Source organism: Ornithorhynchus anatinus, chromosome 1, assembly GCF_004115215.2.
Source record: "Ornithorhynchus anatinus isolate Pmale09 chromosome 1, mOrnAna1.pri.v4, whole genome shotgun sequence".
Classification (NCBI taxonomy): domain Eukaryota; kingdom Metazoa; phylum Chordata; class Mammalia; order Monotremata; family Ornithorhynchidae; genus Ornithorhynchus; species Ornithorhynchus anatinus.
Genome location: NC_041728.1, coordinates 92,350,819 through 92,377,113, shown reverse-complemented (window position 1 = coordinate 92,377,113; position 26,295 = coordinate 92,350,819). Strand labels below are relative to the sequence as shown.

At 41.3% G+C, this 26,295-nt stretch overlaps 1 non-coding gene and 1 pseudogene across 1 annotated transcript; both read right to left on the bottom strand.

Annotated features, from left to right (window-relative positions):
- Positions 1-601: 601 nt before the first annotated feature.
- Positions 602-739, bottom strand: LOC114816671. Its single transcript, XR_003764473.1, has one exon. It is a non-coding gene; the product is annotated as a small nucleolar RNA SNORA7 (small nucleolar RNA).
- A 2,277-nt stretch (positions 740-3,016) lies between these two features.
- Positions 3,017-20,341, bottom strand: LOC100086744 (annotated as a pseudogene).
- Positions 20,342-26,295: the final 5,954 nt, after the last annotated feature.

Here is a 26,295-nt window from a genome sequence, read left to right as displayed (position 1 = left end):
AGAAAATTGACACAAATTGTGGTCAGCGCTTTCTCCAATTGAATGGAAAACATACCCTACAATAGAGACATTCATGATACAACTGCATTTTCAAGGAACATAATTCTAGTGTCTCATGCACTACTGATTTGTTAATCTCAGGCCAAGTGGGGAAGGAGGGGAAAGGATTTACTTAGATCTGTGTTGTTTGCATGAGGCAGTCATTAAACAGTACATGTTGAATCCCTGAGGTGATTATATCATGTGGTGGCTGTAATCTGCCTCCTGCCTGAATTTTCTGTGGTCAGCAAGGAAGAGCCTGTGGTCAGCCATACTCTCTCACACACACACACACACACACACACACACAAAAGGATCCTCACTGGTTGTTGTTGTAGTTGTTGTCTTATGCTGTCGAGTTGTGTCTGACCCATAGTGACGCCATGGACACATCTCTCCCAGAATGCCCCCCTTCCATCTGCAATCATTCTGGTAGTGGATCTCTAGAGTTTTCTTTGTAACAATACGGAAGTGGTTTACCATTGCCTCCTTTCACGCAGTCAAAACGTTTCTGTCCTCGACTCTTTCCTATGCTGCTGCTGCCCAGCACAGGTGAGTTTTGACATGTAGCATATTGCCTTCCACTCACTAGCCACTGCTTAAGCTAGGTGTGGAATGGGTAGGCCTCTGCTTGACTCTCCCTCCTGTAGTCGTGACTGGTAGAGTACTGGAAACTCTCCAAGAGTGACCCTGAGAGGGTCCTCACTGCTTACCTGTTTTTTATTGCTGTATAATACACACACAAACACACACACACACGTATTACAAAAATATTATACCCCTGGCTAGGAAGCCCTACAAAACCAAGGCCTTCAATTGCACAGATCTCAAAGCTAACACCAAATTTATTAATCTAGAAATCAATCAGTGTCATTTATTGAACACTTAATATATGCAGAGCCCTGTACTAAGCACTGGGGAAGTACAATATAACAAAGCCAGCAGATGTGTTCCCTACCCACAAGAAACTTGCAAATTAAAGGGGGAGTCAGACATTAATATAAATGAACTTTGGATGTATATATGTGTCATAAGGCGGATGGTGGAGAGAATGTGAGGAGCTTAAAGGGTACAGAACCAAGTGCATAGGAAATGCAGAAGAGAGAGGGAAAAGAGGGTTTAGAATAGAGGAAGACCTCTTGAAGGAGATGTGATTTTAGGAAGGATTTGAAGGTGTGGGGAGCAGTGGCCTATATGGAGGCAGGGAAGGGAGGGTCAGGCCAGAGGGAGAATGTGGGAAAGTGCTTGACAGTGAGATAGATTAGATTATTTGTTGGCAGGCAACGTCTCTGCCAACTCTGCTTAATATACTCTGCCACATGTTTATTATGGTGCTGTGCACATAGTAAGCACTCAATAAATACTGATGATGATGATGATGATACTACTAATAATAATTATGGTATTTGTTAAGCACTTACTATGTGCCAAGCACTCTTCTCTCCCAAAGAGAGAACAGCACAAAGCACACTCAGCCATTCTAGTAAAAGGAACGTAAATTGACAGGATTATACACTGCCAGGATTATATATCAAGGAAGTCGCCACACTGGTCATGGCCTCTGATTAATATACCCTTCATGACACCGAGAGAAAGCACAGCAATCATTATATGCTAGCCACTTGCATGCTTCTGTTTGACACTTGGTTGTTGGGATTTCTGCTGAGTGTCTATTGGTTCTCTCCAACATCTGTGTCTTCCCATAATTGGTAGGTCAAGTTGGGCTGCTCTCATGCCTGATCCTCTCCTCCAACTCTGTAGGTGATGTTTCCTCATGTCACTCTCTGTTCTCCACCATAGTCAATTCTTTGTTGCCGCTCCAAATCTCAAGCAAACTTCGCTCCACTGCCGTCCCTCCCTTATCAAATCTATGGAATTTATTGAGTGCCTGATGTGTGCAGAGCAATCAATCAATCGTTTATTTTATTATGCACTTACTCTGTGCAGAGTTCCGTACTAAGCAACTGGCAGAGCATGATATAACATTATAACAGAGGGGGTAGATACAATCCCTGACAACAAGGAGCTTAATAATGATGATGATATTTGTTAAGTGCTTACTATGTGCCAAGCATAGTACGCATTAAGCTTACTAAACACTGGGGTAGATACAAAGTAATCAGGTTGACCCCCTGGGGTTCACAGGCTTAACCCCCATTTTACAGATGAGGTAACTGAGGCATAGAGAAGTTAAGTGAGTTGCCCAAAGTCACACAGCTGAAAGGGGGCAGAGCCGGGATAATAACTCAGTGACCTCTGACTTCCAAGCCCTTGCTCTTTCCACTAACTTTCCACTAACCCTGCTGCTTACAGTTTAGAGGGGAAGACAGGTATTAATATGAGTAAATAAACTATGGATGTGTACATACGTGAACTCCTTGTAAGCAGGGAATATGTTTGATGTTATATTGTACTCTCCCAAGCACTCAGTACAGTGCTTTGCATACGGTAAGCTCTCAATAAATATGATTAATAATGATAATAAGTGCTGTGGGGCTGGAGTTCACAAAGCAGCATAGAGTAGTGGCGTGGCTCAGTGAAAAGAGCATGGGCTTTGGAGTCATAGGTCATGGGTTCGAATCCCAGCTCGGCCACTTGTCAGCGGTGTGACTTTGGGCAAGTCACTTAACTTCTCGGTGCCTCAGTTACCTCATCTGTAAAATGGGGATTAAAACTGTGAGCCCCACGTGGGACAACCTGATTCCCCTTTGTCTACCCCAGTGCTTAGAACAGGGCTCGGCACATAGTAAGCGCTTAACAAATACCAACATTATTATTATTATTATTAGTGGATAGATCATGGGCCTGGGCTTCAAACATCGAAGACTAAGACCATCTTGGCTGCATTGACCAGAATGTTAGAGTGGCTCAAGTTTCATAATTTTTAATATTATTTCGATACACACTCCTTAAAGTGATTTCAATGTTTGAAGTTTGAGCCCATTTGAGCATTTTATTTGTATGCATTTTTACTGCCTTAGGAAAAGAATCACAGGATTTTACCTCCTGTGTGTTTTCATCTTGCTTCCTTGTAGTTTGTGATACCAGCTGAGGTGGTAAGCACAATAAACCCAAACTAGCATGATGGCAGGACATTTTTCTGACATTCTTCCAGATCTTCCAGTTGAATGAAATCTGGAGCTGATGACTCCACACTTGTTCAATCTGCCTGTGAGGCTGACAGCAATTTCCCTGCTCTATGATTATCCGTGACTTCAAATTGGTCAGTGAAACCACACTTCATCACCACAGTGAAGTACCTGATGAGGACTTTGAAACACAGCCTAATGAGAAACTGGCATTTTCTGTCTTTTTCTGTATGGGTGGTTCTTTTAAGAGCATCTACAAGGACATTCATGTTCACCAGGGTGGCGGCCCTGAAAGATGGTGGTTTTATGCCATAAAACTACAACCCTTATCTAGAATCTCACAGGACTTTGGCTGCCTAAATGCAGACAAACTACCCCTAAAACAGTATTGTCTTGTCTTATGCTGTCAAGTCATCTCCAACCCATAGCAACTCCATGGACATCTCACCCAGAATGCCCCACTCTCCATTTGTAATCCTTCTAATAATAATAATAATAACAATAATGTTGGTATTTGTTAAGTGCTTACTATGTGCCAAACAGTTTTCTAAGCGCTGGGGTAAATACAAGGTAATAAGGTTGTCCAACATAGGTCTCACAGTCTTCATTCCCATTTTACAGATGAGGTAAGTGAGCCAAAGAGAAGTTAAGTGACTTGCCCAAGGTCACACAGCTGACTAGTGGAGGAGCTGGGATTAGAACCCATGACCTCTGACTCCCAGGCCCAGGATCTTTCCACAGAGCCATGCTATTCATAGAGCTTTCTTGATAGGAACACTGAAGTGGTTTATCACTGCCTTCCTCTACTCTTTCCCGTGCCATTGCTGCCCAGCACAAGTGAATTTTGACTTGTAACAGATTGCCTTCCACTTACTAGCCACTACCAAAGCTAGGAATGGAATGGGCAGGCCTCTGCTTGAGTCTCTCTCCTGTAACTTAGACTGGTAGAGTACTAGAAACTTTCCAGGTACAATCCTGAGAGGGGAATACATAGTATGCAATGGCATATTTCAATATTGTTTACCCCCATATCAGCGCATCGCTTACATAGAGCATGGGCCTGGGAATCAGAGGGTCTGGATTCAAATTATGGGACTACCATGTACTTGCTGTGTGACCTGGAGCAAGTTACTTATCTTCTCTGTGCCTCAGTTCCCACATCTGCAAAATGAGGATTCAGTACCTGTTCTCCCTCCTACTTACACTGTGAGCCCCATGTGGGACCTAGTTATTTTGTATGTATTCCAGCACTTCATACATTGTTTGGCATATAGTGAGCACGTAATACAACAATTATTTATTAGTATCATTATTATTACTATTATTATGAATGGGACATGGGAGATGCATTAAGCCTCCTATTTATCTCTTACTTTTAAGAATGTTTCATCCCAACCTACTGACAGAGCTCCGAAGCTGATTCACCCCATGATCTCTGACAGCATAAGAACTGTACAAAAGGAAAGAAACTAAAACCTTCGGACATGCGATCCATCTGAAAAATTTGAAAACCATGATGTTCCTTCAGAAAACCAAAGTCTTAATATGACGGGAGATAAGAAATTTCCCATTAGTTTTGTATTCTCCCTAATTGTTTTCTACTAAAAATGGAAGGCACTGATTCCTCCTGGTTTGTTTTCTTGCTGATTTTGACTTGCTGATTTCTTCCAGGGTCTTTATTTGCACTGAGTCACCACTTATGATTCAAGATGTCAAATAAGAACCAGAATAATTTTAATTCTTCTGTAGGCATTTTGTACCTGGCATGGCTTTTCACCCCTCTGCTTTTTTGACATGGTGTTCACTGGCCCTCATTTATCCTCTATGTAGTTAGCTTTATTTTCTGCTTCGGCGAGCAGAGAGGATTTGTCAAGAGGGGAAATAAATATTTCCACTTCATAGTATGCTAATTCTGATCTGCCTTCCTAAGTCTGTTTAGAAAATCTCTATAACAGGTCCACCTCTATGTGAGCACTAAATAACTTCAATTTATGTTATTTTATGTTTAAAAACAACAGGGAGATTTATCTTTGACAGTCTTGTATTAGCCTGAATAGGATTTTCTGTGTTTTTAAAATGCACAGGCTTTAGGTGGCAAATACTTGAAGGACAATAGATGCACAATAAAACATGCATAAGATCTAGAGAATTGTTGTTATTCCTCACTGTTTTTTATAAATTGATATTACAGACCAAACAAAGATGTTTGAGTCAATGGGAAATAACACAGAACTCATTTTAATGCTCCATGAGATAAACATTGTTATAAAAGGCAGTCATTCAACTAATCTGATTCTCCTCAGGAAACAAAACATTTGCAGTAAGAACCTTCCAAACTCCTTCTCTAAATCTGACAGTCCACAGCTTTCCCCACATTCAAATCCCATCTAAAATACAACCTCCTCCAACAAAGGTTTCCCGGTTTAATTCTTAGCACCACATGCTATACAAACCAATTAGCTATCCCTAGCACTTTTATCTAAAGTGACCCTCAGCACTTACATAAAATATATATTTATTTGATTGTACATTCAATTTTTTATCACAGTTACTCTATTGGTATATATTTTTATGCCTGCCTCTCCTGCTAGGGTACAAGCTCCTTCTTTGCAGAAAATATGTCACTGCTTTCGATTACTCAATAAATGGTATTTCTTGATCGCTTACTGAGTGTGGAGCACTTTATTAAGGGCCATGGAGAGTACAACACAAAGAGTTGATAGACATGATCCCTGCCCAAAAAGAGCTTAGAGTCCAGAGGGGAAAATAGATATTGAAATTAATGATGGATACTGACAAATATAAAGTGCTTAAAGGGTATAATTCCAAGTGCAGGGCAATGCAGAGGGAAGAATGAGTAGGGAAAAAGAGGGATTACTCAGGGAAGGCTTCTTGGAGGAAATGTGATTTTGATAAGGATATGAAGGCGGGGAGGGTCACTGAGAATTATATATGGAGGGAGAGGGAGTTCCAGACAAGAAGGAGGATATGGGCAAGGGATAGGCAACAGAAAAGATGTTAGAGAGTGAGTAGGTGGGCATTGGAGGAGCTACGTCTATGGAATGGGTTGTAGTAGGAAATCAGTGAGGTAAGGTTGGATGAGAAGAGCTGGTTTAGTGCTTTAAAAAACTTCTGGTTGTCACAGAGGTGGATGGACAACCACCGGAGGTTCGTGAGAAGTGGGGAAATGTGGACTGTACATTTTTTTTAGAAAAATGATCTGGACAGCAGAGTGAAGTATGGAGTCTATGGGGAGGGTGATTCAGTAATCAAGGTAGTATATGATCAATGCTTGACTCAGTGTGGTAGTATGGATGGAGAGGAAAGGGTAGATATTAGAGGTGTTGTGAAAGTGGAGCTACAGGATTTGATGACAGATTGAATATGTGGGTTGAATGAGAGAAATGAGTTGAGGATAATACCAAGGATATGGGCTCGTGAGACAAGGAGGCTAGTGGTGTTGTCTACAAGTATAGAGACCACCTTTTTGGCACACAATGAGGCCAGGACTATGGGTCCTGCACTGACCTATTCAGGCACACACATTCATAAACACTGCTAATGGCATCTTCTTTTAATGTGAAGGACAAGCATATAAAGATACATGATAAGTTTGTGTTTGCTAATTTACACCACCATCACAAATAAAATCCTTCTGGAAAACCTTGGTTGTTCAGTTATCTCCAATTAAAATATTGGTTTTCTATCTGCCCCACTTGACTCTTCTTCTGACAGGATCTGTACCTGTTTTGTTCTCCAAGCCAGTGATGCAATCCCCTCTGGTTCTGAGTCCAGGAGGGTGGGTATAGTGCAATCAACCAGATTAGAGAAGCAGCGTGGCTGAGTGGAAAGAGCATGGGCTTTGGAGTCAGAGGTCATGGTTTCAAATCCCGGCTCTGCCGCTTGTCAGCTGGGTGACTGTGGGCAAGTCACTTCACTTCTCTGGGCCTCAGTTCCCTCATCTGTAAAATGGGGATTAAGACTGTGAGCCTCATGTGCGACAACTTGATTACCCTGTATCTACCCCAGCACTTAGAACAGTGCTATGCACATAGTGCTCTTTCCACTAAACTGAGCTGCTTCTCTAAATAGTATATTGGGCACTGGGATAATTACAAAGGAAAATAGTCCTCTCCCACCGTCCAAGAAGGAGGGAGTCTAAGGTAGTGAATGAACAAGACAAAACTCCAGAAAAAGTTATATCAGAACTGGAGGAGAGGGGGGATGGGAGAGGAAGGTGGGTAGCAACTTGGATGCAATTGCTGGAGTTTGGAATAGAAGGGAGGGAGGGTGTCTTTCTCCCCTTCCAAGCCTGGTATAATTTCATTACCTTTGGAAGTTTTATAAGAAACCCCAAACAAGTGCAAGGGAAACCGGCAAATATTTTCCAGGCCCTGCCCAAGGATTGGAGCAATTTATTGGGCAGGGGAGATCTAGAGGGTGAGACTGGGCTGAGTTACATTCACTTGGGACTTAGGCTTCTAGATCCAGGAAAACTGGGGGTAAGTGGATGGTCTTTAGGGAGGCAGGGTGGTGACTGCACTCTGATTCCCTCATCATATCCCCACCATGATGGGAAGCTTAGGAGAGCTTCTTGGCAACTTTTCTCCTGCTTTTCTATGAATTACCAAAAAAAAAACCGAGGTAGGATCTTGATCCACCCTGCTTCCTCCTCCATCCTGCAACTTCTTCTGTAAGGATGCAGCATGGCCTAAAGGATACAGCACAGGCCTGGGAATCAGAAGGACCTGGGTTCTAATCCTAGCTCTGCCACCTGTCTGCCATGTGACCTTGAGCAAGTCACTTAATTCTCGGTGCCTCAGTTCCCTTGTCTGTAAAATGGGGATTTAGATGGCGAACCCCAAGGGGGATAGGGAATGTGTCCAACTTTATTAGCTTAGTATCTACCCCAGCAGTTAGTATAGTGCCTGGCACAGAGTGAGCATTTAACAAATGCCTTTTTTTTTAAAAAAAAAAGAACGCAGAGATTGAACGCTTGGAGAAAGGGAATAATCGCTTTATAAAGCAGCCACAGAAACAATCAATATCGAGGATTTCTCCAAACACTATCTCTGTCTAAAAATCAGATTGGCTTCATGGTACCCTATATACACCTAGAGAAAAAGTGATTCTAAAGCACCGTGATAAAGGGATATTTCCTGCAATGCAATGGCTAGTCAATTAACCCTCCCACAAATTGCACTGCACATTTAAACAAATGATTTTGTAGAATGCTCTGTGCTTACGTGTTCAAGGTCAGTAGTAAAGAATGGTGATTTTATTTTTCTTTCCTTTCTATGCAGTCAGTGGCCTTGAGAAAGGGCAGGTGGGTAATTGTTGTGCATAACTCTAAGCAGCTGATGTATGCAAAAATTACAGAGTTAGAATTAAAAGTAAGAGATGCACAAAACACCACTGGGTTTGCAAGTCTGCAATAGATTAGACAGGGTTAAGGCTGAGTTGGATAGTAATTTATTTTTCTTAATTTACACGACCTACAAGGGAAATATAATAAAATTCTAAGCCACCAAGAACAGAATATCATGCTGCCACAGGCAATATAAATTTTACCTTATTCATCTACATTCCCGAGACAGAAGTCTAATTGCCTCTCTAGAACCGGGGCCAAGATAACATGCCTCTGCATCTCATGCAACTTCTTTTGCAGGAAGAAAAATGCAACGTTTATTCCTGATTTTTAAAAAAGTCAGAGCAGACGGGTGGGGAAGTCATGTCATTAGAAAGAGCTCTGAAGGCACACTAGGGATGGAAGTTTCCCTTGTTTGGAGTACCTTGGGGACGCCCCAATTTTTCATCCTATTTCTCTTCCCTCTCACATCTGCAGCCACAGTTTCCCACTTTGATTACCCCCTTGCCCTGAAATGTCTTTTCCCCTTTCGAATCTGCCTGTTATGTGCAGAAACAGCCATTGCCGTGATTTCTCTGACACCATCTTCTGGCATCAGAATAGAAGAGCAACTCCGTAAAGATCCAAAGGTCAAGGAGATGAAAATCTACTTCAAAAAAGAAATGACTCAATGCACCACATTGGGAAATACTGATCTCTAGACTGTAAGCTAATTATGTTCAGGGAATGTGAATACCATTTTAAAGCACTCAATCACCTTGCCCCCTTTAACCTCACCTTAGTGGAAAGAGCACAGGCTTGGGAGTCAGAGGTCATGGGTTCAAACTCTGGTTCAGCCGCTTGTCAGCTGTGTGACCTTGGGCAAGTCACTTAACTTCTCTGTGCCTCAGTTCCCTCATCTGTAAAATGGGGATTAAGACTGTGAGCCCCATGTGGGACAACCTGATCACCTTATATCCTCCCCAGTGTTTAGAACAGTGCTTTGCACATGGTAAGTGCTTAACAAATGCCATAATTATTATTATTACTACTACTATCCAGCCCACACACTTCACTCCTCTAAGGCCAATCTTCCTACTGTACCTCAATCTTTCTACCTTGCCACTGATCTCTTTCCCACCTCTGGCCTCTGGTCTGGAGCACCCTCGCTCCTCATATTCGACAGACAATGACTCTATTTATTGAAGGTGCATGTCCTTCAAGTTGCCTTCCCTGACTAAACCCTCCTTTCCTCTTCTCCCACTCCCTTCTGTGCCACCTTGACTTGCTCCCTTTATTCATCCCCTTTCCCAGCCCCATGTGTAATTTGCTTATATCCATGTCTGTCTCCAGCTCTAGACTGTAGGCTCATTGTGGGCAAAGAATGTGTCTGTTATATTGTTGCATTGTACTCACCCATGTGCTTAGTTCAGTAGTCTGCACATTGTAAGCACTCAATAAATAAGATTGATTGACTGACTGATACCAATTCTGTTATATAATTCTGATACCAACTCTGTTGGAGAAGCAGCGTGGCTCAGTGGAAAGAACCCGGGCTTGGGAGTCAGAGGTCATGGGTTTGATTTCCCACTCGGCCACCTGTCAGCTGTGTGACTGTGGGCAAGTCACTTAACTTCTCTCTGCCTCAGTTACCTCATCTGTAAAATGGGGATTAACTGTGAGCCTCACGTGGGACAACCTGATTACCCTGTATGCACCCCAGTGCTTAGAACAGTGCTCTGCACATAGTAAGTGCTTAACAAATACCAACATTATTATTATTATTATATTGCACTCCAAAAGCATGTAGTACAGTGCTCTGCACACAATAAGCACTCAATAACTATGATTGATTTTTTTGATTGATTTTGAGGACAGAATTAGACCCTTTAAACTGTAAACCCATTGTGAGCAGAGAACATGTCTGTCAACTAGTATATTGCATTCTCCCAAGTGGCTTAGTACGGTGCTCTGCCCATAGTAAGTGCTCAATAAATACAGCTGGTGATGATTATAAACAGAAGCTCATGGGGATTAAGCCCAGGGCCTAAAGTTTAGGCAGGCCTCACTCTACCCTCAGAAGACAGCTACCCTTGGGAAGCAGCATGACATAGTGGATAAAGCATGGATTTGGGAGTCAGAGGGTGTGGGTTCGAATCACAGCTCTTCCACTTCTCTGTGCATCGGTTACCTCACCTATACAATGGGGATAAAGACTGTGAGCCCCATGTGGGACAACCTGATAAATTTGTGTGTATCCCAGTGCTTAGAACAGCACTTGGAACATAGTTAGCACTTATCAAATACCATCATTATTAGTATTAAAATAGTGATTAGGACTGTGAGCCTCATCTGGGATAAGGACTGCGTCCAACCCAATTAGCTAGTATCTACTCCTTCATTTAGAACCATGCTTGACACATATTGTTTAACAGATATCACCATTATTATTAATAATGCCCTTCAAATTGCAGGTAATGGGTAATATCCAATAGGAATCTGCATGTTCAGCATTCTCCCCACTGGTGTCGGGTGGTTGGAGCTGTTCCTATAAAATCCACTAGCTGCCTCAGCCTCATCTACCTTATTTTCAGCTAGCCTATCCCTATTCCTAACAAGAAAACTCTATGGATTCACATACCAGAACAACTTTTTGACAGAAGATAGGACTTTCTGAAGAGGGTGTGTCCACAGAGATGCTATGGGCCGGAAACAACTTGACAGTATTTGAAGAATGAAGATCCCTAGAGGACTGGAGTGGGTAGTGATTTACAGACATAGGTGCTAATCATCACTACTATTCACAGACCCAGCCCCTACCTCAAGCAATCTGTCAGTGATATTTAGTGAGCAGTTAATGGGGTTAGATCACTAAGTGCTTCAGAGAGCATAACACAGCTATAGAAGAACCCTATCGACAAGGAGTTAGAAACTAGACTGGGTGACAGACACTGAAATAAATTGAAGATGGATATGTGCATAAGTGCTGTGAGGCTTGGGAAATAGTGATTATCGAAGTGCTTAAGGAGGACAAGCCCAAATGCACAGGCAACACAGGTAGATGGGGGGAGGGGGTGTATACAGGGAAGTGAAGGGAAGTGCTGGGGTAGATGCAAGATAATCAGGTTGGACACAAGTGAGGCTCACAGCCTTAATCCCACTGACACCTCAAATTTAACATGTCCAAAACAGAACTCCTTCTATTCCCACCCAAACCCTGTCCACCCCATGATTTTTCTATCACTGTAGACAGCACCACCATCCTTCCTCTCTTGCAAGCCCATAACCTTGGTGCTATCCCTGAATCCTCTCTCATTCAAACCACATATTCAATCTCTCACTAAATCCTAACTATTCAACCTTAACAACACTGTAAAATCTGACCTCTCCTCTCCATTCAAACTGCTACCACGTTATTCCTAGCAATTATCCTATCCCTCCTTGAGTACTTGAGTACTGTATCAGCCCCCTTGTTGACCTCGCTGCCTCCTGTCTCTCCTCACGCTAGTCCATACTTCACTCTGCTGACCACATCGTTTTTCTATAAAGATGTTCAGGCCGTGTTTCCCCACTCTTCAAGAACCTCCAGGTCACCTCCTTATTATAGAGAAATTCCTCACTATCGACTTAAAGCACTCAATCATCTTGTCACCTCCTACCTAATGCCCCTGATCTCCTACTACAACCCAACTCACACACTTGGCTCCTCTAACGGCAACCTACTCTATCTCATCTATCTTGCCGTTGTTCTCCTGCCCACGTCCTGCCTCTGGCCTCCCTCTTCCTTTCCGAAGGGCAATTACTCTCCCCACCTTCAAAGACCTCTTGGAATCTTTCCCTGACTAAACCCTCATTTCTTCTTTTCCCACTTCCTTCTGAGTTGCTGCCTGTATTCACCCTTCCCTCAGCGCCACAGCACTTAAGTACATATCCATCCATACATATCCATATCCATGTACATATATATATATATGTGTGTGTATATATAACTCTCCCTTTCTAGACTGTGTGCTCACTGTGGGCAGGAAATGTGTCTACAGTCTGTTATATTGTACTTTCCCAAGTGCTTAGTATAGTGCTTGGCACACAGTAACTGCTCAATAAATATGGTTGACTGAGTAATTGATTGATTGAACTGAGGCACAGAGAAATTAATTGACTTACCCAAGGTCACACAGCATCCTCTCACTACATTTGCCTTTTTGCTTCTTTGACCTCCATGTCCTTCCGATGGTTTAATCCAGGAAAAGGCTTTAAAGAAGAGCAAAGATTCTCCACTCCAGGCCCTTGACTGCCAAAGAGCCTAGGGCAAAATATCATTTGAGGTTGTGGTGACAGAGAAGGAAGGGTGGTAGGCCTGTCACTCTCTCCACCCATAGATTCTTAACCAGAACTTTTAGGTATACTAAGAAGCAGCATGTCCTAGTGGAGATAGCACAGGCCTGGGAGACAGAGGATCTGAGTTCTAATCCTGATGCTGCAAAATAATTTTTTTTCAATTCTGTAGGTCAAAGGACAGGTGAAAGACTGGCAATCAGCCACACTGTACACATGAAAAGGTTATCTTCTATATTGTGACATTTAGTTTCTGACTTTATTTTAATTATACCTTTAATAATCATGATGTTTCCAAGACTCCTGTTCTACAAATGTTGAACTCTTCTCCTAGCTAGCCTCAGATTTTGTCTTCATTGTATATTTAGTTTCAGCTCAGAGTTGACAAAATTCTGAACTTATTTTTAGTGTCCTATGTGGAGATCTTTTGGCACAAGAATTACCTAAGTATCATCACCTTTATCATCGTCATCATCATCATAATTTTTTGACCTCTTTCTTGGCCCTTGGGAGCACTAAAATACACTAAGACATGCACTTATATCTGTGACCTTTGGACATTTGCTATTCACCCCACCCTCAACCCCAAATCACTCTTGTACATATCTTTAAATTGTATATAATAAATTATTTATTAATTTTAATGTCTGTCTTTCCATCTAGATTATTAGCTCATTATGGACAGGGAATGTGTCTGCTAATTCTGTTCTATTGTACTCTCCCATGTGTTTAGTATAGTGCTCTGCACAGAATTCGCATGCAATAAATACCATTGATTGATGGCCCCTATCTTTGAAAAATTTAAAATATAAAGGGGAAGACAGGCAGACATAGATATTAAACATATGGTAGGAACAAAGGGCAAAATGGTTATAACTTAATAACAAAAGGAAGCAAAATGTGAATAAATAAGTGGAAAAAATATACCAATATTCCCAAGAGCCTATGGTGACTAAATAAATGCCCTGACCTGGTCAGGAATTTGGAGGTTAATCAAGGAATGCCTTTGAGGTGGCTTTTTAGGATGGTTTTGAAGAATGAGAGAGATGTGATTGGCAGATTTGAAAAGAGAGGAAGTATCCATGAGGGGGAATGGGTAGACACAATAGAACAGAGACAAGAAGGTAAAAAGCAAGGTAGAGCTAGGAGATTAAGGTACAGGTAAGTCTCTAAACATAGTTGCTTGGCCACATAAGCCTTTAAGATCCTGAGACTCTGGTAAAAAAAAAGACATTTATTAAACACTTACTGTGTGCAAAGCACTACACTGAGCACTTGGGAGAGTACAATACAATAGAATTGGCCAACATCATTTTTGTCTTCTAGGAGTTTGCTATCTAGTGGGGAAAACAGATTTTAAATTACAGTTGGGAAAGGCAGCAGACTATAGGGATATGTAGATAAGTCCTCTGGTGGGTGGGGATGAAGTGCCAAGTGTTTATGGGGTAATAATAATAATTATAATTATGCTATTTGTTAAGCACTTACTATGTACCAGGCACTATTCTAAGCACTGGAGGCACTGTTCTAAGTGCTGGGTACAGACCCAAGTGTATCAGTGATGCGGAAGGGAGGAGAGGGGAGGGGAGGTATATGAGAAGTTAGTCAGGGGAGGCTTCTTGGATACAATCTTTGTAAAGAAGAGTTTTGGATTGTTCAGTGTGAAGGGGGAAGGAGTTTCAGGCAGGAAGGAGGATGTGAGCAAAGTGTTGATGGTGAGAGAGAGAGGAGACTGAGACACACACAGTAAGTAGGTTGGTGGATAGTGTAGAAAGTTTCCTATAGCAGCTAAAGAAGTCTATTCATGATTGTGATTTTGGATAATCTTGCTTTTAGCAGAAGTACACCGAAAAACTCAGCAAACCAATTCTCTATTAAGCTCTCCCAAATGCCTAGTACAGTGCTCTGCACATAGTAAGCCCTCAATAAATGCCTTTGATAGATTGATTGAGTCTCCCAAATTATCCAGAATGCCTGTAATGCCTAATCGAAAATCAAGTGGAGGAGGTCTATGGAAAGAAATGTTCAAAACAGTCATTCAAGATATTCTACTTTGCCTGAATGATCAAGACTGGTTGTATAGACAGATTTAAATTCTACTGTAACTGCAGAGATACCAAATAACTGAAAAAAAAAGATTACAGACATAATGACTAGCTATTTTAATATGGAAACCAGGAAAATGGACTAGAAGTGATGCTAACAATAAAATGAGACTTATAAATGTAAAAATATCAGATGTATATGGCAAAAAGCCAGCGCAGCAGGTGTGCAAAAAAATTCCTCATCCAGTTTGCAGAAGAAAGATAAATGTATTTCACCTCCATGGAGGTTTGGTTTATTATCTCTGACTTGGCAGTAACAAGGCTAAGACATTAAAAGACACACAAAGAGCTACAGCATAAGGAAAGTGCTCTATGCATAGTAATGCAGACTAAGATGGAGAAAAATCAGATCCATAAATGGAAAATTTCTGTTTTGAGGGCTTCGAATCTGCATTGCATATAGAGGAAAACACCCATAGATCACTAGCTGATCTGTTTCAGCTTCATTACAGTTAATGCCCAAGCTTTAGGTATTTCTTTCATCATATTCATGATTGAATAATAGAATTGGCAAAAGATAATATTGAATGAGTAGGAATGACAATAGAAAGAAACTTAAATGGGAGTTTGTGAAATGACGAAGCTACAAAAATAATCATGACCATTGGTATCTTCCACCGTTTTATACAATGATTATATAAAAAATAAATAAACAAATAGTGGTATTTGTTAAGCACTTACTATGTGCAAAGCACTGTTCTAAGCGCTGGGGGATACAAGGTGATGAGGTTGTCCCACGTGGGGCTCACAGTTTTAATCCCCCTTTTACAGATGAGGGAACTGAGGCACAGAGAAGTGAAGTGACTTGCCCAAAGTCACACAGCTGGCAAGTGGCGGAGCCAGTATTAGAACCCATGACCTCTGACTCCCAAGTCCGGGCTCTTTCCACTGAGCCATGCTGCTTCTGTAAGAATATAGAGAAGCAGTATGGCCTAGCAGACACAGCACGGGCCTGAGAGTCAGAAGGACATGGGTTCTAATCCCAGCTTTGTCACTTGTCTACTATATGACCCTGGGCAAGTCACTTCATTTCTCTGGGCCTCAGTTACCTCATCTGAAAAATGGGAAATGAGACCATGAGGCCAGTGTGGGACAGGGACTGTGTCCAACCTGATTTGCTTGTCTCCACCCCAGGTCCTTGCACACAGTAAGTGATAAACAAATACCACAGTCTTTATTATTACTGTGTGCAGGAAAAATGATGTAATTGATGAAAAGATAGTAGATTAGCCAGGGAAGGCTTCCTGAAAGAAATGTGATTTCATTAGGGCTTTGAAGATGGAGAGATTAGTGGCCTGAGAGATATGAAGGGAGACAGAGTTCCAGGCAAGAAGAAGGGGATAAGTAAGAGGTTGAAGGAGAAAGAGGAGACAGTGACAGAGTAATTAAAGAGCAACATGTCTGTGCATTTTGTAGCGAGAGCGGTGCAAGCAAGGATAGTTGGGAGAAGAGATGTGATCGAGTGCCTTAAAGCTGAGTTTCTGCATGTTGCATGTTGTTTAGATAGACTTAACAGGAATTGGTGTCTGCCAATATATAGGTTGAGAGAGAGGGATGAGTCAAGGATAGCACCGAGACTGAGTCCTTAAAACAATAATAACTATGGTATTTGTTAAGTGCTTACTATATGCCAAGCACTGTACTAAGCACTGGGGTTGATACTTGATCATCAGGTTGGACACAATCCCTATTTCACATGGGACTCACAATACAAAGGGGAGGGAGAAGTATTTTATTCCTATATTTTACAAGATGGAGAGTATAGTGGCCTGCCAGATGTGAAGAGGAAGGGATTAACTGACTTGCCCAGAGTTACACAGCAGGGAAGTGGTGGTGGCAGGATTAGAACCCAGCTTCTCTAACTCCCAGGCCTGTACTCTTTCCCATACTGACAGAAGGAGAATGGTGGTATTGTCTACAGTGAAGACAATCCGGGGAAAAGGGGGGTCGAGAAGAAATCATTCAATCTTTGGCATTTTTTGAGCACTTTCATTGAGTCATTCATTCATTTGTATTTATTGAGCGCTTACTGTGAGTAGAGCACTGTACTAAGAGCTTGGGAGAGTACAATATGACAATTAAGATACAGATCCTCATCCCACAACAGGCTTACTGTGTTGAGGGCCATGTACTGTGTTTCCGAGGGTACAGTGTAACAGAGTTGGTAGGCATGTTCCCTTCCCATAACCAATTTACATTGTAGACTAAGATGAGGGGTTCAGTTTTGGACATGCTGAAGTGGAGATGACAGTGAGACATTCGAGTAGAAATCAATCAATCAATCAATGGCATTTATTAAGCACTTATTGCACGCAAATCACTGTACTAAGAGATGGGGAGAGTACAGTATAACAGAGTTGGTAGACATGTTTCCTGCCCACAACCACCCTACAGTAGCATACAGTAGTAAAAGATAAGGAGTTCAGTTTTGGATCTATTGAATTTAAAGTGATAGCAGAGCATCGAAGTAGAAATATACTGAAGGCAGAGTTCAGAAAAAGGGAGGTCAGGGATGGATATTTATAAACGTTGTCTCCTTGGGAGTAAAAAAAAAAGTTCAAAAATATTTAATATTAATGAGCTTCTCATAGAACCATCTATCTTTACGTTTTGTAAAACTTCCACTTCTAACGGTTCGGGCATTGCCATGAATAATTCAATGAGAACACTAGGAAGATGTTGTTGAGAGCATTTTGAACAACTTGCATTGAGGGATTCTTGTTTAGTACATTTGTCTTTGGTTTGCTTCAAGAAAGCAAAATGTCACTGGAGATGGATGCACTTCTGTAACTCAGAACATTATGGGTTGAACCAAGATAAAGGTGGAACACAGACAATAGAGCAACAATTCCTTGAGGTTACTCGACATGTCTACAAAACTGGTTTCAAGAAAAAAGGTTCTTCCTCAAACGTTAAACTAAAATATTTATTCAAAAGGTCTTTGTCTCCTCTCTCTGGCAGAGAAGTCTACAGAAGTCATGAATGGAGGGTAACCCAGATCTAAGAAAATTCAAGATAAAGGTAATAAAAAGCAAGCACTGAATCTGAAATAAAGACAGTCTTCCGGTTTTCCCTTTTCCATCCTGTTTCAGTTTTGTTTATGTGAAGCATAAATGCAGTTTTTGAGTTCTATCTTTATAAGAAATAGTAGGATACCCAGTTTAATGAATTCAGCAGTGAAACTGAAGTAATGATTTAGACAAATGTCTACTCCTGGTTCTACATAGATTCATTGGGCAATTTCTGAGTTTCATTTTCTTCTTTATTCCTTCTTTCCCTCTTTATATATAAATCGATTATCATCTTCTTCATATGGGCACTGTGAGGCTTAATTCTTTTTTAAAAATTCTGAATAATTATGGAAGGGCACAATCAGAATGCCATGCAAATTTTAAGTATGCATAAAGTAAAGGTCATGAAATGTATATTCCTTGAAGAGATACCTCATAGATATGTTTGAATATGTGACTGGGCAAAGAATTGCTAATAGATTTCTTTTTGTGTTTCTCCATTCAAGATAGAGCAAAGGATATATTTGTTTCTACTAGGATTATAAATGTACATTATGTTTTTTTGCCCTCAGAGACCAAGAGTTATTTGGATTCCAAGATAAAATATATTATTGTGATGGTCCCAAGCTAGGTTAGTAGTATTAATAGTATTAGAAATAGCATTTTTGAAGCACTGAACTAAAGGTTGGGAAAGAATGGACAGGTGGGAATTTGAACACAATGATGATGGTGATGATATTTCTTAAGTGCTTACTTCTTAAGCGCCAAGCACTGTTCTAAGAGCTGGGGTAGATACAAGATAATCAGTTTGTCCCAAGTGGGGCTCACAGTATTAATCCCCATTTTTCAGATGAGGTAACTGAGGCACAGAGAAGTTAAGTTACTTGTCTAAAGCTTCTTGCCCTTTTCTATCCTTCTTGCCTACAGAAACATTCATTCATTCAATCGTATTTATTGAATGGTTACTGTGTGCAGAGAACTGTACTAAGAGACTGGAAACTACAATGGGTTATTCTCTACTGAAAATGTTATCTACCCCTGGTTTTACTAAAACAGTTCCCTCCTGGTCCTCCTCTAGTCCATTTTCACTCTGTTTTGCTGACTCTTGCCTCTCAACTGTGGGTGTGCTTCAAGGTTCTGTTCTGGGTTCCCTTCTTGTTTCCCTTTAAACTCCTTCTCTTGAAGTTCCCATTTTGTGCTAAGCACTGTACTAAGCATTGGCTCCCAAGATTTCAACTACTACCTCTACAGGGTTGATTTCTGAATCTACCTCACTATCCCTGACCCCTTGCCTCCTCTGTGATATTGTATTTTGTCTTTCTTCCAAACCATCTCTACATGGCTATTCCACCTGAACCTTAAGGTCAATGTGTATTAAATTGAATTCCTTATATTTCCTTCAAAACATCCACCATACTGGTGCAAGGGTTAGACTATTGTATCAGCCTCAGTCGATCCATCAATTGTATTTATTGAGTGCTATGTGCAGAGCACATGAGCTTATAGTCTAGAAGAGGGGACAGATATTAATATGAATAAATAATTCATAAAATATCATTTAAAAATATGTACATAAGTGCTGTGGGGTTGGAGGTTGGGCAAATATCCAATGTCCAAAAGTCAAAGATCAAAGTGCGTAGAAGACACAGAATGAAGAGTGAGCTGGGGAAAAGAGGGCTTAATTTGAGAAGGCCTATTGGTTAAGATGTGACCTTTAAAAAGGTCTGAAGGTTGAGAGAGTAGTGGTCTGGTGTATATGGAGGAGAGGGAATTCCAGACTAGTGGGGGGATGTGGGAAGAGGGTCGGCAGTAAAATGGATAAGATCGGGGCACAACGAGTAAGTTAGCACTAGAGGAGTGGAGTGTGTGAGGTGGGCTGTAGTAGGAGACTGGTGATGTAGGATGGGGAAAAAGCTAATTGAGTGCTTTAAAGTCAATGGTTAAGACACTAAATTCAACTATTGCCTTACATACCCTACTTTTTAATTATTTGATCATTTTCATATCTGAAGAGTACTATGTGTCTGCCTCCTCCTCTAGACTGTAAACTTCTTGAGAACAGCAATTAAGTCTTCCACTTCTATTATCATCTTCCAAGTGCTTAGTACAGTGATCTGCACACAGTGGGTGTTCAATAAATACTAATTTGAATGATTCTTAAACAATAAAATGTTTTGGGCTACTGAACTCTGGTTGAAATGAATAGGGAAAGATTAAATCTTGATACTGGAAAGGGGATAAATGCCTTAAACCCAGGGAGAGCTACTGTTCATTTGGAAATATTCTACTAAGACCAGTTAAAACAATAACAACCTACCCATCATTTTTTTGAGTCCTATATTTGTCATCTTCCTGGAAATTTTCTAAGTCATAATTTGCCTTATCGCAATTAGATCCTTTGAAGGCAAGGATCATGTCTAACTTCTCTATTGTACTACCCCATGTACTTATAGAAGCACTGTTGCCTGTGGATAGAACATGGGTCTGCGACTCAGGAGGCACTGGGTTCTAATCCCAGCTGTGCCATTTGTCAGCTGCGTGACCTTGGACAAGTCATTTAACCTCTTTATGCCTCAATTATCTCACCAGTAAAATGGGGATTAAGACTGTGAGCCCCATGCAGGACAGCGGCTTTATCCAACCTGCTTAGCTGATCTACTCCAGCTCTTAATACAGTGCCTGGCACATAGTAAGCGCTAAACAAATACCAGAGCAAACACTTAATGCTGTGCACCACTGTATGTACTCAGTAAGTGCCATTCATTGATTGATGTTGTGTTAGATGGTATAATAAAATGACCAAGCACAGCAATGATTTTCTCTCATGGAGGTACTAAACAGGAATGTATCGCTAAAACATTTGAAAATTCATATTAAAGGTAATCTCTAACTATCAATATTAGTACTTATAATCATTGTAGTTTTCTTCCATAAGCAAAAAAAAAGCCATTGACGGTCCATGTGGGATGGAGCCAGGACTAGTGGGTGACTTCGAGATCTGAGAGGCCACAAACTATCAGAGGGAGACAGAAGGAGACACAAGCTACTAATATCTTTAACCAAGTGTTCCAAGGATTTAGGTCCCAGTGCTAGCTAACATCAGTTGCTCTTGAGAACGGGCGTTGCACATCTAAGCTAATGGGTGTCGATCCTGGTGGTTCCCCACCTTGAGCTCCGCTAGGTATCACAGTGCCAATGAGCCATAATACCGGGCAGATGTGCAGTTGTAGGCCTGCTTGAGAGTCTATGAGACAACTGAGCTGAGCCTCCCGTGGGCTATCCCCTCTTCACCCCCAGATGCTGTCACCTATTGCAGGAGTGCTCCGTGTTGCCATTTGAATAGGCGCACGTCAGCTCACCTGGCCAAAATTCAGAGTGCCTGAGGAGTGATCAGTCCAGGGGTCACAGTGATGGCAATGAGAAGAAACAGGGGGCTTCACGGACTAAGTCCTCCTTTCCCTGTCACCAGGCCCTTCTGCATTGCCCTGATTTGCTCTCTTTTTTCATCCCCCTTCCCAGCCCCTAAATTGGGTGTCAGCTCCAGATTTGGCTCCATGTGCCTGGTGGCTGACAGCTTCTGCTGGGACATGTTCTCTCCACTTGATCCTGGGTGGCTGTCCATGAGGGTGTTATGAGTCCTGGGGCCATAAGAAAGAAATACTCACGTGCTATCTCATGTGTGGAGACTTTCATTCTAGACTGTAAACTCATTGTGGGCAGGGACTGTCTGTCTTTATTGCTGAATTGTACTTTTCAAGCACTTAGTACACTGCTCTGCACACAGTAAGCGCTCAATAAATACAATTGGATGAATGTGTGAATCTGTGGTAGGTGGGACCCAGGTTAGGATTGCCTATCTCATGGACCTACTTCCACTTGGCCTGGGCTTAGAGTTGCATATGGCATAGTTCTCATGGGGGCTTTAAGGGGAGCCATGTGAGTGGCCACACAAACATATTGCCAAATCCTTTCTATTTTTTTGTGCTATTTTTGAAGGTTACGTAGAGCAAAGAATCCTGATGTCAATCAACATTTAGACCAGAAGGTTTATAACTTGAATTAAGGAATGTATTTTGTGAATTATGAGGCAAGAAAATTGGTATTTGGCTTCCACAATACACATGTTATCAAAGATGTATGGGGTTTTTTCCATGCAAATTGCCAAGCTACACAGGCCTGGTCAAAACTGAAAATGAGGAGCCCTTTAATGATGATTTGGGGGGTTAATAATAATAACAATGATAATTATTATTATTATCATTATGGTATTTGTTATGCACTTCCTACATACCAAGCAGTGTTTTAAGCACTAGGGTAGATACAAAGTAATCATGTTGTTCTTCAAGGCGCTCACAGTCTTAATCCTCATTTTACATATGAGGTAAATGAGGTACAGAGAAGTAAAGTGACTTGCCCAAGGTCATGCAGCAGACAAGTGGTGGAGCGGGATTACAACTCACTTCCTCTGACTCCCAAGTCCAAGCTCTTCCACTAAGCCACACTGGTCTCCTATTCTTCAGTAGGTAGCCAACAGATGAATCCCTAAAATAAAACATATGAAGTCTGTAACATTTAATGATAACTCTGTTCTTCTTATCAGAATTTTCCTCTGAAATGTTTTTCTAATTTTCAAGAATGGAAAGGTCTCATTTTACTGTTTATAACCATCAGGTGATTCTCCCAATCTAAGGTTTTTTTTATAATTTTTTTTAAAAAGTAGCACTGTATTGCATGGACTCATAGAAGCTGTTTAGATAGTAAATTGACAAAACAGATCAGTAAATATAAGGTCTCCACAGCCTTTATGCCCAAACCCACAATTTATTGTAATATCTGTCACCCCCTCTAGACTGTAAGCTCCTTGTGGGCAGGGAACATGTTTACCAAGTCGTTTATATGTACTCTCCCAAGCGTTTAGTACAGTACTAGGCATATAGTAGACACTCAATAAATACCATTTTTTAATGGCATTTGTTAAGCACTTACTACGTGCCAGGCACCGTACTAGATGCTGGGATAGATACAAGATAATCAGATTGGACATAGTCCATGTCCCACATGGGGCTCACAGTCTTAATCCCCGTTTCACAGATGAGGTAACCGAGGTACAGATAAATTAAGTGAATTTCCCAAGGTCACACAGCAGACAAATGGCTGAGCTGGGATCAGTTGACTGAGGAATGTATTTTCATATCATCATTGATATTTATTGAGCACTCAACTGTGTGCAGAGGACTGTTCTAAGTGCTTGGGAGGGTACAGTACAAGAGTTGGTATATACGTTCCCTGCCCATCACTAGCTTATGTGGTCAGTGAATCTAAATAATATGTAAAAGTCAAAGGATTGATAGATACAGAAAATTTTTAAGTGAACATGGAATATTTGCTCTCTCATATTAGCTTGGTGCTGTTTTTTGAATATTTGTTGTTGTTTTTTAATTTCCCAGCCAGAGCAATTTTGGTTTTGACACATTTGTGATTGTAGAGAAAGGATAATTTCATGAGAAAAATGAAACGACTTCCTTTTTGAGAGGCCTTAAGCTAAGGGGTATCCATGCAGATCAGTATTTAATAATCAGTCTATCTGTTACTTGAGCAGCAGACTGCCTAATGATGCAATCAGTCAATCAAAGGTATTTTTTGAGTGGTTACGATGTGCACTGTAGTAAGTGCTTGGGAGAATACACTGTAGTAAGTGCTTGGGAGGATTAGCAGATACATCCCCTGTCCACAAGGAGCTTACGGAATAGAGGATGAGCATACAGTCTAGACTATCTGGGTTTGTGACCTATGGGATGCAATAATAGACAAGGAAAGAGAAATCCAATCAATACCAGCAAGTGCTTTGGGAATCTACCAGAGCTTGATGATGGCAGGGCACCAGGATTCAGGCCAGAGAGAGTTATAGTGCTATCCAATCTGAAAGATCTACAGTCATTTGGTGCTATTTACTGAGTGCTTACTGTGAGGAGAGCAAGACTGTAACCTTGTTATGGGCAGGGAATGAACCTGCTAATTCTTTTGTTTGTACTTTTCCAAATGCTTAGTACATTGCTCTGCACATAGTAAGCATTCAGTAAATACCATTGATGAACTGACTGTATTAAGCACTTGGAAGAGTATAGTGCAATTGGTAGACAAAATCCCTGCCCTCAAGGAGCTAACAACCTAGTGGACTCCTTAACTCTTTACAAATGCCTCCTCTGATGATACAGATTCATCATTGTTACTTAACATCTAGTGGAATGCTAGACCCACATGCAATTCTCTTCTAATAATAATAATAATGTTGGTATTTGTTAAGCACTTACTATGTGCAGAGCACTGTTCTAAGCGCCGGGGGATACAAGGTGATCAGGTTGTCCCACGTGGGGCTCACAGTTTTCATCCCCATTTTACAGATGAGGTCACTGAGGCATAGAGAAGTTAAGTGACTTGCCCAAAGTCACACATCTGGCAAACGGCGGAGCAGGGATTCGAACCCATGAACTCTGACTCCCAAGCCCAGGCTCTTTCCACTGTACCATGCTGCTTCTCTACAAACCCCTTCTGTTCCAAGGCAGGGGTTCAAGGTGACTAGGCACCGGAAGAGGTAGCTCTCCTCTAGATCAGCTCATTCATTTACCACTGCTGGTAATTGCTGGAGAATTAAGGTTCCCCTACATTGTAGATTCTATTCTGTTTCCCTTGTCAGTATATTTGGGTGCAAATTGGGATGTTCACTTCGTATCTGATGCTTTCATGGTTTCCCCTGTTCCCTAAACACCACCGTGCACTTGTCAGAAAGGGGAAAATGAAAAACTAATGAGAGAAAACTGTCTTCCATAATATTCCTACATCAGTGCTAGGTACATTAATAAATCAACTCTTTCTCATTGGGAATTACCGAGAGAGGAAGTGGACCTTTTGAAATGAATCATGTTGAAATGTTGAAAAACTGGGTCAAAAACATTAGTCAACAATTCATTATCGAGAGTCAGTGAATCCACTGTAAATCTGGTAATGTTTTACGTCTTCCTAAAGTCTTGCCTGGAGGAGTTTCCTGACATTTCATTTGTCTCTCTCAATTCAACACTAGTTTCTAAGTGAAAGAAAAAAAAATTAAATGCCCCAGGTTAAACACTAAATCTGCTGCTGAGAGAAAAGCATTTCCAGGTATTTCCTTTATCTGACCATAGTCAATCAGTTAATCAATGGTATTTACTGAGTGCCTATTGTGTACAGAACACTATACTAAGCTCTTGGGGAAATACATGGTGGTAGACATGATCCCTGCCTAAGAGGAGCTTATGACTAGTGGGGGAGTGACAAACATTGCAGATTAAAAGAGCTATCAATCATTTTATAGTGCCCAGTTCTCCTGAGGGGTTCAGAGACAGATGCCCTAGAAGAATCTAGTAGCTTAACTCTCCTGCTCAATCCAAGGGCTACAGTCAGCCAAAACCTATCTCTCTTGGATCTTGTAGAGGTTGAGCAAGTAGGAATTACATGTTACACAAAGGAGGTTTGTATAGATCCCAGTGAAAGATCCCTAAATTGCAGAATCACACAGACATCCTACTGACTTCACATCTCTCCTAGTAAACTTTCACATACTAGTGGTGCAGAACTAATATTTAACGAACACTCAATAGTAGCTATAAAACTGACTGTTGGAATGTTTGTCTTGGAGGGGCAATAATAGACAAACAGTCCACCAGAAGTTCTCAGGCAGGAACCGAGCTTCTGCAATCACTCCTTTTCCTGCCCCAAAGTTGGCATTATTTGATAAAGCAATTCTCCTTGGTAGATAACCGGTGAAGTCTTCCTCGTCTGCAATCTCATATTTCCTCCTACCTTCAGGACATCTCTACCTGAATGTCTTGCCAACACCTGAAACTTAAAATGTCCAAAACAGAACTCCCCATCTTCCCACCCTACCTTTGTCCTCCCACAGTCCTTCCTATCACTATAGGCACACTACCTTCCTCCCTATCATACATGCCCCTAATCTTGGCATTACCCACAGATCATCTCTCTCATTTAACCTACATCTTCAAATCTGTTACCAAACCCTATTAGTTGTATCTTCACATCATCACTAAAATCCATTCTTTCCTCTCCATCCAAACTTCTACAATGTCAACCCAAGCATTTATCCTTTCCCACCTAGACTACTGCATCAGCCTCCTTGCTGACTTCCTTCCCTCCTGCCTCTGCCCTCTTCAGTCCATGATTCCCTCTGCCACCCAGATCATTTTTCTAAAAGAAGTTCACTCTATGTCTCTCCACTCTTCTAGAATGTCCAGTGGTTTCTCCTCCACCTCTGTATCAAATGGAAACTCCTTGACTCCTTACCATCTGCTTTAGATACTTAATCAGATCTTGCC